This window comes from Mesoplodon mirus (assembly GCF_964341445.2).
Source record: "Mesoplodon mirus genome assembly, chromosome: 16".
NCBI classification, from domain to species: domain Eukaryota; kingdom Metazoa; phylum Chordata; class Mammalia; order Artiodactyla; family Ziphiidae; genus Mesoplodon; species Mesoplodon mirus.
In genome coordinates, this window is record NC_138992.1 from 27,742,857 (window position 1) to 27,757,087 (window position 14,231).

A 14,231-nucleotide genomic window follows, 5' to 3' on the forward strand; every position below is an offset into this window, starting at 1 on the left:
GTGGATGGACCTAGAGATTGTCATACAGAGTGAAGTAAGTCAGAAGGAGAAAAACAAATATTGTATATTAATGCATATATGTGTAACTTAGAAAAATGGTACATGTGAACAGGTTTGCAAGGCAGAAATAGTAGAAACACAGATGTAGAGAACAAACGTATGGACACCAAGGGGGGAAAGCAGGCACAGGGAGGATGAATTGGGAGATTGGGATTGACATATATACACTAATATGTATTAAATAGATAACTAATAAGAACCTTCTGTATAAAAAATAAAATAAAATTCAAAAAATTAAAACTAAAATTAAATGCAAAAAATAAAATAAAATAACTTATCATTATTCATCAGGCACTGGCAGTGGCATTATATATTGCTGTTTTGAACTTTTTCACAAATTCTTGGTTTAAGCACCCATTGATAGATTCTAATGTCATATACATGGTGGAATTAAGAGTAGACTTAAAATTATGAATGAATCCCCAAAGTAGTTTTTATTAATTACAGATTGTACATACTATGCCGTAGAGGGTGTGGAGCTCCTTTACATTCTAGGTAACAGCAGTGGATTCTTTGCTAGTATACGTATGCATTGCTGTCTTCTACAGAACTTGCTGAGTTTGAATCCCAGGTTGAAATATATAAAGTAATTTGAACAAGTTATTTTAACTTCAGTGAACACTAGTTACCTCATACGTTAAATGAGCACAATAATATTTGATATTTAACAAGAATTACAAGTAATAAAAAATTTCTCACACAGACTCTAGCATATGGCATAATAATACTCTTAGTGTTACATACCAGTTATTGAGTACTTGCTGTATCCCAGGGACTGTACAAATTACTCTGTAGATTATTTCATTTAATTTTTACAACAACCCCACTTTATAGATGAGAGAACAGTTAGGAGAGGTTAAATAGCTTCCCCAAACACACTATGATATACTCCTTCATACCGTAGGTTCTTAGTAAATAGTAGCTGTGTCATTTTGGGCCTCTGAGAAGCAGATGTTGAGATGGGAATGCAAGAGTTTTACTAGGGGACACTCCATGTGAAATATAAAAGGGGAAGAAAGTGAGATTGGGTAGGGAATGCTTTCAGACCATGATGCATATGTGATACATGTGAAAGGAGAGTAAGAAGCAAGATTGGACAGAACAAGTCTCATGCCATGATTTAGATCTGACCAAGTGTCAGCCAACTCAATAAGAAAAACTCCTGAGCAAAGATTACCGATTAGAACAGTCTTACTACAGTGGGCAGAAGTAGCCAGGCCTTAGGACCCCGACATGTTCAGACATTGACTGAGTTCTGCCTTGAAGGGCATTGCCTCAGCTCAGAAGCTGAGATAAATCCTGAAGCCTTTAGCAGCTAGAGACTGTCAGCCTCTCCCCCCTTGCAGCTGAGCAGCCAGTTCTTTCTTGAAGAGAGATTCTAACTGCACCACCGTAACTGCCACAGTAGCCATTATTATTATTCTTTCATTCTGGATGTGAGCTTCCATTTTTGATGAGAGGTAGGGCTGTGTGTTCTCCTGAAGTAATAGCTAGACTCAGAAGCTATTTGACATACATAGCTCAGAAGCTATTAAACATAGCTATATTTCATATGGAAATTATATTTCAACTCCACAGAATGTCTTTTTCTAGTATATGATTAATTGCTCAGCAATGGTTGACTTGTGTTGAAGAGAAGACATGGTAAAATATATCCAGCCCACAGAGGCTTGAAATTTTGCTTGTTTTTTATAAGACACAAATTGGGAATTATTCATTCTTTTCTCGGCTTGGGAACTAATGTTGCTACCATTGATAAATTACCTAGAACTTCATATTTCTTTCTCTTTTCACCCAGATTCCAAATATATCCAAGTAACTTAGAATTTTTAAACATCTTTCCAAGAATAACAGTATAACTCTCAGATGGACAGCATTTCTAAAATTCTGCAGCTCAGGATCTCCATGAAGTCCTAGAAAATTCCAAAGACACGGACTCAGACATACCCCTTGATAATTCACTGGGTAACTGCCATACTATATCATTGATGGTTGTTTGTTAAGAAACTTAAGCAATGTCATATTTTATCAATGCTTGTCCCCAAAACAGATAATAAATATGAATGGTGCATAAATCCAATGACACTCACTGTCAACCTGCCCTTCTTCCTTCTGAACACCAAGGCAGCACTAATTAGCATTTGCCTTGCTGCACAGATGCCCTTCTAGGAAGGACATTATACGTGCTCCACATTCTGGGCTTCCAGAAGGAATGAGAATGAAATCACTATTAATGGGAAGAGGCAGAGTGCTTCCCAGATTCACATTCTAAATAGCAAAGTTATTGAAGGACTGTACCTTTTAAAGAAAGAATTAAAGTGATAGAAGAGGAGTGGTGAACAAAGAAAACTTTGGCAGTTATTTTCAGGGAGCAGTTACTTTCAGGGAGCAGTTACTTTCAGGGAGCAGTTATTTTCAGGGAGCAGTTACTTTCAGGGAGCAGTTACATGGAACACAGTAGCCATGAATCTCAGTACACAAATTCAGGTGTGCAAGAACAAAATTTACATTTTTATAAAGCCCAGCTTCTGTTTGAGGTACCATTCTTGGAGGAAGACAAAAATTTAATCTCAGTCAGGTTGGACTTTGCCCTGCACTTTTGCCTCCTCCTTTTTCAAGGCTACTCTGACTTGTGTGAAAGTGACATTCCAAGTATTTAACAACCCATAGGACAAGGTCACCGACTGTGGTAGGAGCCTTAAAGACAACTCCCAATTATTTTCACCTCCTAGTTAGTAAACCCTGTGTAGTCTCTCTCACAATGAACAGGGATTACCTGTGTCATCAGTAGGATACTTCAGGAATGATGGAGTGTGTCTTTGAAGGCTAAGTCATAAAAGACATTATAGCTCTGCCTTGCTCTCTCTTAGGTCACTCATTCTGGGGAAGGCAGATGCCATGTCATTGAAGACATCCAAGCAGCTTCACAGAGAGGTCCACAAGGTGAGGAACTGAGGCCTCCTACAGCTTGCCAGCTACGTGAGTGACACATCTTAGGATTGGTCCCCCTGTGCCAGTCAAGACTGCAGACCCAGCTGACCTCGTGACTACAAACTCATGATATACCGTGAGCCAGAATAGCCCAGCTAAGCTGCTCCCAAATTCCTGACCCACAGAAACTCTGTGAGACAACAAATGGTTATTACTGCTTTAAGCTGCCAATTTTTGGAGTAAAGTGTCATGCAACATGAGATAACTAATATACCAACCAGTCAGAAAGGATGCAGATGCCAGGTTTAGTGCTTATGTGGCATCCTGGAGGTTCCTCTGCCATCCCAGGCATTAATCCTTTAGTTTGGGGAGGGTAGGTCATTCTGGGTAAATGGCTATCAATGAATATAAAGTACTTTGATAATTTATCAACCAGTACAGCCATACCAGTTATATATGAGTCACACTTATGTAGCCTCAAGGCACTGGGAAGCCTGCCTAGTCTCCCAGTTAGCACTACAGCCCTTGTTTCTCTCCACAAGCACCTCCAGGTCCTGTGGCTCTCCTGACTACCTTTGGATCACATGGGAATTTGAGATTCCCTCCCTAGGCATACCTTCCAACCTTTTTTTTACTGGGTGCTCTCACCTCCTTGAGGTTCTGACTGGATATATGTCTCTGTCCTTGGGAACCACCAAATTCTGCTTTTATCAGCTCCCCTTGAGTATTCTCTTCCTCTCTACCCCTCCTGCCTCTACTCCCCAGCCCTGTGAGAACAATATTTTAGTCTCAGGGCAAGCTCCCCCACATCCCGAGTGCTTTATTCCCTAAGCGCTGTCTCATTTGTGATTTATCCAGAGGCACCTACTTGTATCCTCTTTGGTGGGTTTTGGAAACCAAACCCAGAAAGATGAGGTTCCTGCCCTCCCAGTTTTCTCCCCAGATACTCTCTTCTTCTGAGACAAAGACTCAGGATCTGGAGGAGGATAAGGGAAGTCTCACTCTCAGAAAGACAGACAGAAACAGAGAGAGACAGAGAAAGAGAATATCACTTCTTACCTCAAAAATTTTATCCCACTACCTTGCCTCTAGAGAAATTAATATCTGGCCACTAAGGAACTGTTGTACTGGCTGGGACATGATTATTTCATCAAAGTTCAACAGGCTCTAATTATAGCCAGTTGCTCTAATTCCATGGTGATAAAGCAGCCCCTTGGTTTGCTTTTCTAAGTACCTAGTTACCTCAAGGGAGATACTTTGCTCATAAAGCCAATATGTACTAGTCATGTTTTATATCTCTTTCCTAGAGAAATCCTTGCCTGACTTCCCCAAATCAGGATTAGGTGGCCTGCTCATATGCTCCAGTATTCCCTGCACTTCTGTTTCCCTAAAAGCACTTATTCCACTGTATTACAATCATTACTTATTTGTCTATCATGAGACTCTATGTTCTATTTGACACCTGTGTGTCATGTTCATGATCTGTCCGCAGAGACTCAATAAGTGTTTGTGGAAAGACAGAAGCTCTATTAGAAAAGTGCTCACCAATTTGGGGCTTTATGAACCAGTAAAATTTCAAGGGCAAAGGTAAGGGGACCGATATACAGTTGCCAACTTTTTATTTTGCTAAGTGAGTACATTAAAAGTAACAACCACAATTTAGCTTCACATCATTTCATCTTAAAACTGCTATTTTAACACTGAAAGAATATTAAGGATTCACTAAAGAACAGTTCCTGAGAAGTAAATTTAACTTTTTACCAGGGACCAGTGACAACTTCTACCTGAATGACAGATACATTTGAGAACTGCTGCTAACTTCTTAAATCCCTTCCTACTCTCAGATAAGGTAAGGCAGTTCAAAATGGTAATTCACCTATTTGCAAGGTGGAACTTCTATTTTTTTTTTTAAAGAAGCACTCCCTAATAGCTAAAAATTATTCCCTATCCTTATTATCTACGTCTTTAAAGAAAAAAAAGTCATTGAGCATCTTGGCACATGATTCTCAGCTGGGACTCATTACCCTCTTCCAGATTTTTTACTCTTTCCCAGTGAATCTCGGAAGGAGTGAACATATTAGAAAGTAAAACTTCTGTAATTTTGTTTATTTTAAAAATATGTTTGTGGAAGTGTTGCTCCAGTCTGATGTAAGGAAAAATATAAAATTATAGTTGAATTATCACATGCTGCAAAACATTTCATCCAAATTTATTTTGGATATAGCTCTTGTCTCATAAATTCAACAAAATTCATTATGGTTAAATTTTACAGTAAAGCAGAGTAAATGTACTATTCGTGTCTTATTTCACAAGTCACAAAAATTCTTTATCTCATTGATAAAAACAGTGAATATATAAAGAGCATTTTCATTGGAACTGGAGCAGAAGGTACTGTTATCTCTGCAAGTAGATGTGATATCAAAAAAAGGCAAAGACAAAGACAACACAGAAGCAGTGTTTCTATTTTAAATTTCGCTTATTTTGAGAACTTATGGGATAACTTACAGCAGCCTTTGGGAAAGCAGAGCCATTAAAATTAGGAGATGGAGAAGATGAAATCAATGATGATGTAATCTAGACCCTTGATGACACAGGACAGACTCCCTTAAAGATCTCTCCTGCATGCTGTGAGTGTTGTAATGCTTCAGGCCAGGAGAAGTTTCTGAATCTGATTTGTGCCTTCACAAATCTATGCTTTCTCTCTATTTTTATTTTACTTTGTATAGTGACTTCCTTGCTGTCCTTAGGAAGAAAAAAAAAAGGAGGCCTTAATAATCTCGTTTTAGTCTATTTTTTTCTTACAATAGTAATACTGAAAGCAAAAGCATGTTATTTTCTATTATAAAACAATTTTGCAGGTAAATTTCACAGCTAAAATCCAGCCTCTCAATAAAATAGTAGATCAAACAATATCCCTGTGCAGGAATTAAAATTAGTAATCTCATGAATTACAGATCTCCATACTCTAAATTCTCAGAGGGATTATGCTTTTTGTTTGTGTTTTTTGCCTCATTGGAATTCATTGAAAATAAAAAAGTCTACGACATTTAACTGTAGTTTGAGATATATAACATGTTAAGTCAAACTTGTGAAAACTAATCTATTTTAGTGTATTGGTTGCCCCAATTATGATACCACCTAACATAAAATTTAAGGAATAAATTCACTTAGTAGCTAGAAATGGTATTTATGATTATTATTCTTAATCTAGCCTGATTCAATATGAGTAGAGGACATAAGACGTCGGATTTGCACTATATATTTAAAACAATGGAAAATAGTCTTGCAGGTTTTCACTTAGTTCATAAATAGCTAGTAAAACCTTTAACCATTAATTCTGAACAAAAGTTTTCCCATTCTAAAATGCTAGAAAATTTAAAAAAAAATAAAATGATGTTGATATTTTTTTGAGAAGTGTTGATGATAACAGATATTTTTGAACTATCAAGAGCTAAATTTAGATTATCAATTATGAAAATAGTTATAACTGGCAGCATAACATCAATAAGTAGATACTTTAGTGTCAGCACAGACAAGATTATCAACCTGAGCTGCATGCTAAGCGCAATTAACTGAAAAACAAAAGTTCAACCAGAGTACATTGGTCTGATTTTGAGAGTTCTTTTCCAAAAAATTACAGTCACATAAGAGCAGTTAAATGAAATTAACTTAGATAGGCAATTTTTTTCTAATTAGAAAAGATGAAGAATTTTTTAATTTAAGGAAGAAAAAGTATGTATTACTCAGTAAAATATAAAAACTTTTTGCTGGAAGACTCAGGTCCCTGAGTTTCTGAAATGTATCTGAGTTACCAGTGGCCAAACCTATGAGGAGACATAGATTTTGTTTGTTTGTTTGTTTTTAAAATATTTATTTATTTATTTATTTTTGACTTCATTGGGTCTTCAGTGCGCGCAGGCTTTCTCTAGTTGCGGTGAGTTGGGGCTACTCTTTGTTTCAGTGCACAGGCTTCTCATTCTGGTAACTTCTCGTGTTGTGGTGCTTGGGCTCTAGGCACACGGACTCAGTAGTTGTGGCTCGCAGTCTCTAGAGCACAGGCTCAGCAGTTGTGGCACATGGACTTAGTTGCTCCGTGGCATGTGGGATCTTCCTGGATCAGGGATCCAACCTGTGTCACCTCCCTGCATTGGCAGGCGGATTCTTAACCACTGCACCACCAGGCAAGTCCCTGTTTGTTTTTTGAGAGTAATGGATATGTTTATTATCTTGATTGCGGTGATGATTTCACAACTGTGAAAGTCAAAACTATTCAAATGGTATTTTATATACATTCAGTTTATTGTATTATAAATGAATTATACCTCAGGTGGTCTGAAAATGGAATAAGAACTACATGAAATTCTTTAGATTCTTCTTGAGGAGACATAGGTTTTTGAAGAAATTGTCACTAAAGGAATAGAAAGCCAAGTCAATTGTAACCATGCAAATAAAGATCTGAATAAATATATGACACAAATATAAGTACATGACATTTCTCACAGTTACTGCCCCCCAAAAAGAACTCTACTAAATACTTGTTTTTTTAAATTACAGTTAATATACTAAAACGCTGATATCCCTTGGAATTCTAAAACTTTGACTTCATTTCTGGCTTTATTAAATTATTAATAATATAACTTTATGTAAGTCCCTGATATCTCATTTGATAGAAAATAATAATACCTACCTCAGAGGTTATTTAGAAAATTAAATGTGATAATTGCTGTGAAAGCATAGCACAATACCTGACACATGAATACAATAAATTTTAAGTGGTTAAAAATAATCACTCTGCTAGTGGGAAGCAGCCGCATAGCACAGGGAGATCAGCTCGGTGGTTTGTGACCACCTAGAGGGGTGGGATAGGGAGGGTGGGAGGGAGGGAGATGCAAGAGGGAAGAGATATGGGGACATATGTATATGTATAACTGATTCACTTTGTTATAAAGCAGAAACTGACACACCATTGTAAAGCAAGTATACTCTAGTAAAGATGTTAAAAAAATTTTTTTAATTAAAAATAAAATAATCACTCTAATGAAGTCATAATTTCATAGACTAGTTCTATTTTCTTTTCCATTCATCATTCAGCTCTAGTACAAGATAATGTAGCAAACTGAGTAGTATTTCCTTAGTGACAGTTAAATGGAAGCCTGATATAGATTTGAAAATAATATCTTGGAGGAAGCAAAGGTAATTTCTATTTGTTACATTTTTATCCACACTTTACTAATCCATCTACTTTAAATTTGTAAAATCTGCAGGCAATTGTCTTGAATTTTTAGCAAGATATCCAAGAAGCCCAAATGGTTTCTTAAATTTATAAAATAAGCAACTACCTACTCGAAACCAACGTATGAAGATGTGGAATGCAATGAGGTTATAATCACACCTGTCTCACATCTTTTCCCACGCATAACCTAAAACTGAACCTCTTTAACCCATAAAATCATTACTGATAAACCCTGCTAACATAGAGTATTTCTCCTTTTTCTCTTCTTTTTGGAATTTCTCCTTGATGTCCTTAGGGAAAAAGCCAAGATATGAGTATCACTTAACATAATTTTAATTTTTTATTTTTTTCAGCTTTAAAAGGAAATGAAAGCAATTATCAAGAAATGAACATATGGCATATTTTTATGGGGGCTAATATAATGCTAGTTCAAATAGCTTACATTTTAAAAATCTATTTCTTCCAGCCCATCACTCATCATCCTAACCCTATTCCTCATTACTTACCTACATAGGATATAAAATAGATGGGGATGTAAGAATTGGTTTCCCATAGTTGGAAATAAAAATGTAATTTTTAATCCTTTAATAATAAGTGAAGCAACAATAGCTTGAACAATAACTTCTGGAAATTCTGGAAAATTTTACCTGTGACACAGGTCTATTCTCATACCACTAACAGCCATAATGAAAATCTTCAAGTAACAACTTACATCACAAGGTAATCATATTGACCAAAAACACTGGTCAGTTGTGGGACTGTCTCAAAGAGGGAAAAGAGGACTAAGAAAGTTTCCTATAACTCCACTGATTTAGAATTCTACCATATACATGTGAAATAAAAATTATTCAAGAATGAGAAGAGACATACATTTCTCTTTACACATTTTTAAAAATAAATTTATTTATTTATTTATATTTTGGCTGTGTGGGTCTTGGTTGCTATGCGTGGGCTTTCTCTAGTTGTGGCGAGCAGGGGCTACTCTTCATTGTGGTGCACGGGCTTCTCATTGCAGTGGCTTCTCTTTTTGCGTGGCACCAGCTCTAGGCGCGTGGGCTTCAGTAGTTGTGGCTCATGGGCTCTAGAGTGCAGGCTCAGTATTTGCGGTGCCCGGGCTTAGTTTCTCTGTGGCATGTGGGATCTTCCCAGACCAGGGGTCGAATCTGTGTCTCCTGAATTGGCAGGTGGATTCTTAACCACTGTGCCACCAGGGAAGTTCTCTCTTTACACTTTTCACATTTCACTACGTCATTTGGGATACCTGTCATTCACTCGAATTTACTGAGTAGACACCCCTACTGAGTAGACACTTTTGTTTGGAGGAACTGGGATAGGAATTGAAAGAAACCTTTTGAGGTCTTATCAAGAGAGCTGAAAAGATAAAGCAAACCTGTTAGTCAGTTTGCCTGTTTGTCACCTCTTCTCTTTTCCCACAATCCTTGCTGAGTGAGCGTGGGGTCACATGACAGCTCCCACACACACACCATTCACCCCACCAGATAAACACAGCTGAGGCTGATTGGATCAGTTGTAGACGCCTGATCAAGCTGAGCCAATCAGATTCATCTTCCAGGCATTTGGAATTAGGACTTAGGAATTCTTGTCACAACTTCGGAACATTCAGAGAGATCACCCAAAGCTGACCCTAGTGGCCATGTTTGGGCTAGTATAAGTGAAACAGGGATATGTGCTCCATAGAGAAAGAGTAGTGATTGAGGTGCATACAAGGATGAAGAAATGAGAGCCCCTGTGGCTCTGGAGAGAGAGAATGAAGTCAGCAGCCTTGGATTTTGATGGCATTCTCTTTCCTTGTTCCATTCTCTCATAAAACTTGCCCTTGAGTTTTTAAATAGTGTTTTACCCTTTAAATAAATTCCCCATCATTACTTAGCTAGCTTGAGTGAGTCTCTGTTCCTTACAACCAATGACTAAGGTAGGAAGTGAGCTGTTGCCTAGCCTCACTTTGAAAACAAAGTTTTGCAGAGATATACTGTTACAGAGTTACTCTTATTAACTTGGTAGAATGCTGTGAGTGACAGTTTGGATCTTTTGTTCTTGTTTTCAAAAAATTAGTATATATTTTATGTAAACTTAAAGATGCCAAACAAAAGCATAAATTTCAAAGATCAAGTCACTAACATAATGTGAAAATAAGAGAAGTATCATTTGACTGTATTTTTAAAATACGATTACAAATAGGGTCTGGCTTTACTCTTAAAAGTTCTTTTATAGTATTTAAAATTTGCATATATATGAAATGTCGAAGTCTTGACTGTTCATTTTCCAGTCTCTCTTACCTTTTATTATAATCTTGATTTTTCCCTTTTGTATTAATTTTACTTTTCTTTTTTTAATTAACTTATTTATTTTTTTGGCTGGATTGGTCTTCGTTGCTGCATGTGGGCTTTCTCTAGTTGCAGCGAGTGGGGGCTACCCTTCATTGCGGTGGCTTCTCTTGTTGCAGAGCACGGGTTCTAAGCATGTGGGCTTCAGTAGTTGTGGCACGTGGGCTCAGTAGTTGTGGCTTGCAGGGTCTAGAGCACAGGCTCAGTAGTTCTGGCACACAGGCTTAGTCGCTCTGCAGCATGTGGGATCTTCCTGGGCCAGGGCTTGAACCCATGTCCCCTGCATTGGCAGGTAGATTCTTAACCACTGTGCCACCAGGGAAGTCCCTGTATTAATTTCAGTTAGATTTTTATTTTTATCAGATGTATATACATAGTTTTTATTAAGGCAAATTTTACTGAAAGAATTATAATAATGCCAATCCTCCTCTCCCAAACCAAACACTGAATTTTTCTAAAAATTTGTTTTCTCTAGTATTTTCATATTTCTAAATAATATATTTTACTGCTATCTCTGTGTAGCAATGTTATTTTTCCCACTGCCTCCATTCCCCTTCCCCAGTCCTTCCTATACAGGGTTTACTTTATTCTGATTGTCTAAATACGTTTTGTCACTGTAGGTCAAGTAGAACAAAAAAGGATATTTTGCACAAGTAGGGCACTGCAACTACTCCTTCCTTCCTGTACAAGCCTTTATTTTTTCCTGGAATTAGTAACTGCCTAAAGTTTTCATTTGTCAGTTTTTATTTTTCATTTGCCTAAATTTACTGTAGTTTTTCAAGCATTTAATTATCAATTTCTTCTTCCTTTGCTTTTATTTTTCTTATATCCCCCTGTCCCAATCTGGACTGGTATCTACACATTTTAGTTCTGGGGAATTTTCTTGTTTAATTCTATAGTTGATTTCATTCTCTCCATTTTCTTGTTTGGAAATTGGATCTTTTGTTGGATCCTCTAAGTTCTTTACTTTTCATCTATTGTTTCCCATCTGCTTGATCTTTTTGTTCTACCAGCTGGGAAATTTCTTCAATATTATCTTCCAAATCTCCTATTGAATTGTTCATTTTACCTATCTTATTTTTTATTTCCAATAATTTTTCTTATTCTCTGTTCTATTTTTATAGCATGCTTGTTCTTGTTTTATGCTTGTAATAATCATCTGTTATTTCTTTGAGAATATTCTTTAAAGTATGTTTTACCCCTTTTAGTGTGTCTATTTTCTTTATGTAATTTATTTTCTCTTTATCTAGTCTAATGTCTGTCTTTCTTGTTGAGGACTTTCCTCAAATGTTTTTTTTTTTTTTTTTTTTCGGTATGCGGGCCTCTCACTGTTGTGGCCTCTCCCGTTGCGGAGCACAGGCTCCGGACGCGCAGGCTCAGCGGCCATGGCTCACGGGCCCAGCCGCTCCGCGGCATGTGGGATCTTCCCGGACCGGGGCACGAACCTGTGTCCCCTGCATCGGCAGGTGGACTCTCAACCACTGCGCCACCAGGGAAGCCCTCCTCAAATGTTTTATGATGCTTAATTGTCTTTCATATTTAAGCATAAGAGCCTAGAATGCCATAGGGAAGCACAGTATGTTTGTGAATAGGGTGCCTCAACTGTATAATGATTGGTAATGAATCTGCTTTTCTTTTTTCATTGGAATCTCTCAATCATCTGTTTCAATAGGTGTTTTCTTTGGGGTCATTTGCTTTTCCAGAGAAGTATTCTCTTATTCTCCCACATGGGAGGGTATACGCCTCAATCCTATGTTCCAGGAACAGGTAGAGAAAGGGAGCTAGAGTCTTACCAATCAGTACAAAAATTTGGACTTAGTCATTTTGGCTTCAGCCCCATTTCCCTTACTGACTAGTGTCCAGAGCCTCTTAGATGTGGTATTTCATCTAGAAGCTAAAATATTGGTACTCTTCACAGTAGAAGGTGGGAAGAAAATAAAGAAAGATTTACTTAGAGGTGTGGGGAGTAGATGAAATCCAAGGGTCTAGCCACTTTCACCCACTCTCCTTGTTCTCAGCATTGAGCTTCACCACCACCTCCCCCAGTGCCTTGTGCTTCCATGTCCTAAACCTTTCCAGGTTTCTGTAGGGCAAATTAGACTAAAAAGAGAACAGGGAGAAGGAGGAAGAGGAGAAGAGGAGAAACAAAGAGAGAAAGAAGAAGGAGATGAAGGAGAAGAAATGTGTTTCTCATGGATAACCGTCTGTCTAGGCACCCAGGTTATAGCTTCCTTTATTGAACATCACTATCCATCTGCTTTCCATCTCCCAAAGAATTCTGTTGAAATCCCTTATCATATCTTCCTTCTTTTTTTTTCTTATATATTTTTTTGTCTCTTTTTACTCCTTTACTTACTTTGTTGGGGCTTCAGGAGAATGAGGAAATAGAGGCATGTTCAATCACAAGTTTTCTCCTTACTTCATGTAGAATAAATTCAGATTCCCTTCTAAATGATGCTTCTGCTCATTGCTCTTGCCAGGTCCTGAGTTCATCCCCAGGGCATAATACTTTAGGGATTTCAACCTGAAAAAAATAGCCTGAAGAATTTTCCTGAATTTACATAGAGAAACCTCAACTATAATGTCCTATAGCTTCTCACCCAAAAGCATGGTATTAGCTAACAGGAAAAAAACACACCATAATAGTGGAAGCCACAGTTAGCAGAGTTGTGAATTTTGAGGCAGTGAACACACAGGCTCAATGAGTGGAACAATGATTCAGTTAATTTGATCAATCTGAGTGATGGAACTCTAGGGACATCCGCAGAGGAGGAGAATGCCATGTGTTTGCCACTGATCTTATGAAATGTGGCTCTGCTTTTTAAACTGCAACCTTAAAAATACAGTACAGAATTTTAGTTTACTAAAGTCACTCTCTACCACTGGGAGCTACCTGGACTTTTACACATTGGCCAAAGCTTTCAAAGTGCTTTATCAGAGTCTGAGAAAAGTCTGATTGTAAATTATTTGCTAATGTAAGTATTCAGATTAGTTAGGAAGATAGCTTAGTCTAATTTACCAAAGCCTGTCCTTTCTTCTTAATTTCACCCTGCTTCTGCCACCGTATTGTAGATGCAGACAAACATTCTTATGGTCCTTGAAAAAGCATTATGCAGCTTTAGGCTTAGGATATTCTTTTATAAAAACTTATACTGACTTTTTAAGTCTCCAAAGTCCTCATACACATGAATTTCCACCCGCTATTTTCTTTTTTAGATGTCACATAATGTAGTTTAATGGCCATTGAATGAAGAATAAGAAAAGTTTTAGATATAGCCATAGTTTCTAATTTCTATGAGTGTCAATTTCCCAGGAAAAAATATGTGAAAGTGCCTTGTAAATTGTAAAGAAATTTGTATAATCCATTCCACCATTTTTAGTTTTTCAAAGAACACTGAGTGATGATTCTGTTTAAAATGATAAGAAATAAACATTTAATCATTATAATAAAAAGAATTTCAGTGGATTAATTTGATGGACCTGCCTTTTAATTATTATGACTACATAAAAGAAAAATACCCTAAGGCCTTCTCCAAGTTACACATTTTCCCTGTAGCTAACTATAGTGTTTGGTATATGCTGAATTATGCCCTCCACCCCAAATTTATATTCTGAAGCTCAATCCAGTACCTCACAACTGACTGTATTTGGAGATAGGACCT

General features: G+C 37.2%; 1 long non-coding RNA gene across 4 annotated transcripts in view; it reads left to right on the forward strand.

The window, feature by feature from the left end:
• LOC309791705 overlaps positions 1–14,231 on the forward strand; it is a 215,173-nt gene that overhangs the window by 12,564 nt on the left and 188,378 nt on the right. For 2 of the 4 annotated variants that reach the window (XR_014291543.1, XR_014291544.1), the window contains exons 2-3: positions 2,931–3,003; positions 4,756–4,840. This is a non-coding gene — a long non-coding RNA (uncharacterized lncRNA). Of the gene's footprint in view, positions 1–2,930; positions 3,040–4,755; positions 4,841–14,231 lie in introns of all 4 variants that reach the window. The other 2 variants (XR_014291542.1, XR_014291545.1) reach the window with 2 other exon arrangements.